This window comes from Corvus brachyrhynchos, unplaced genomic scaffold (assembly GCF_000691975.1).
Source record: "Corvus brachyrhynchos isolate BGI_N302 unplaced genomic scaffold, ASM69197v1 scaffold10, whole genome shotgun sequence".
NCBI classification, from domain to species: Eukaryota; Metazoa; Chordata; class Aves; order Passeriformes; family Corvidae; genus Corvus; species Corvus brachyrhynchos.
The window spans coordinates 4763799-4766185 of NW_008236180.1; positions in this window are offsets into that span (position 1 = coordinate 4763799).

Here is a 2387-nt window from a genome sequence, read left to right on the forward strand (position 1 = left end):
TCCCCCCCCGCGGGCTCCAGCTGCCGGCCGGGAGGGTGGCCGGGATGCTCCCAGCAGGCTGGGACAGTGTCCCCTCTGCCGGGGGATGACTCCGGCAGGCTCCGGGCACACACGGGCTGGAGGAGGAGTGGTTTGATGAGCCATAAGATGGACAAAGCACTTCATTCCTTACGCTGTAACTTTCCTGCAAGGGTTCAAGATGTGCCATTCCCCAATGCAAGCCGTCGGCCTTGTTCCCATCTTCCTCCCTGAGGACTCTGCCTTCAGTGTCCCCTCTGCCGGGGGATGACTCCGGCAGGCTCCGGGCACACACGGGCTGGAGGAGGAGTGGTTTGATGAGCCATAAGATGGACAAAGCACTTCATTCCTTACGCTGTAACTTTCCTGCAAGGGTTCAAGATGTGCCATTCCCCAATGCAAGCCGTCGGCCTTGTTCCCATCTTCCTCCCTGAGGACTCTGCCTTTCCATGGGTTGGGATCCATCCAACACCATGGGCAAGACTTGCTTAAAAGAGGACTCAGAGCAGCTTGAGCCCTCCCTCTGTGCAGGAGCCACCAGAGAGATTGGATGGAGAAGCACAGGCTGTAAATAGCAAGATTGGGCACTGGTGAATCTGGAGCTCTGCTGGTGCCAAGCTGACACTGATACCACCTCTAAAATCTGCCTCCAGGCACTGGCACCTGCCTCAGCTACCACTTGTCATTCTCATTATTTGAGGAACTTTCTGCAAGGCCAAAGCTGACCTGAAAGTGATAGTGACCAGCAAAGAAAAAGGCAGAGGAACTGGGATGTGGAGGGGGTTAATTACATTCATCACTACTGTCAGATTCCTGTGCAATCATACTTCCATCAGTTAAATCAGGAGTGGAAAATACTGCCTGGCACAGGGGACCAAACCTCAGAAACACAAAAGAAACCTACCAAAAGAGAGCATGGAGAAGATGGGTGTGAGGGCAGGGAAGGAAATTTTATCAGCTAAGGAGGTTTTGCTTCAATTTAAAGCCTAATAAAGCATCAATAAACTAAATGCTGTCCTTAATTAGCTCCTCTGTAGCAGCAATTCATCAGCAGGCGGTGAGCGTGCCGTTGTCTCCATCGGCAGAGACTTCCAGGCTTACATCCCCCCATGCCATAAACGCTGCTAAATCCAACCACCTGGCTTGGGGATTCGGGAAGTGCAGCGTGGAGCAGCCAGGAGTTCCAGAGAAGGAACAGGAGACACAGGGCTGGACAAACCTCGCTCGCGGTGCTCCCATCCAAGTCAAACAGCCAGGGAGCAGCAGGATGGGCTGTGCCAACAAGACTCCCTCTATCCAGGCTGTCCCAGAGCACGCTCTCTCCACGTCCCGCTGTTCAGGCCAGGCCATCAAGGCAGGCGAACAGGCTGCCCTTGTGCGCACAGCCGGGCTCAGCCCGCAGCCCCGGGGCACGCTCGGGACGGCTCCTGGAGCCCGCTCCGACGGCGCCGATCCCGGCGTGTCCGAGCCAGTCGCAGCAAAAGGGCCTTTGAGGTGCCCCCAGGGCAGGCTGGGCTTGTCCCTGCCCTGCTGCAGCATCCTTCATTCCCAACATGAACGCGGTGGGGAGAGCTCCCCAAACCTGCCCATCCCATCGCTCGCTGTGTTACTTCAACTGTGGAAAATCTGCTGCTGTTTTAATCATTGGACAGTAACTATCTTCCTTAAAAAAAACCCCAAAAAACCAAAAAAGAGACAGCTCCAATCTTGAGAGTGTTTTACAGTAACAAGGTAAAGGATTTCAGCTCTTGCCAGCTTCTTCCATGAAAAACACAGGAGGAAAAAAGCTTATTGTTCCCATAAATAACCTTGTAAAATGTGCCCTTTAAATTAGACTTTAATGTTTCTACTTAAGACACAAAAACAAGGAAGAGATGCTACTAAAAATATATTATCTCCCCATCTCAAGCCTGGGAAACAGTCAAGGGAGCAGAGTGAGGGCACAGGAGGCTGGGATATCCAGGGCTGCTGAGGATGAAGCTGTGCTTGGAAAGCTGCCTGTGGGGACGATGGGCAGGGAGATGGACTAAAACTTGTCCTGAGAGGACAGAGCACCACTGTAAACCTGCAGCTCCAGGAGGTGACTGGAGTGGCTGTTCTCCCAACAAGGACCAGGGCCAAGCTCATGAAATGAGTCAGCAGCCTCGAGACAAACTAGAGGAGGGTTTTCCCCCTTCAGCTGCATAAAATTAAATTGTACAAATTATCAACTGGATGTTAAGCCTCAAAGTCTAATCTAAAAAAGGAATTGGGTAAATTCATGCAGGACAGGCATTGGTATAGAACATGGAAATCAAATGACTGCTTCTGTTTTCAGTGATGGAAGGTGCAAGAATACATTAGTGGAGAGTTCACTTACAATTTCTTCT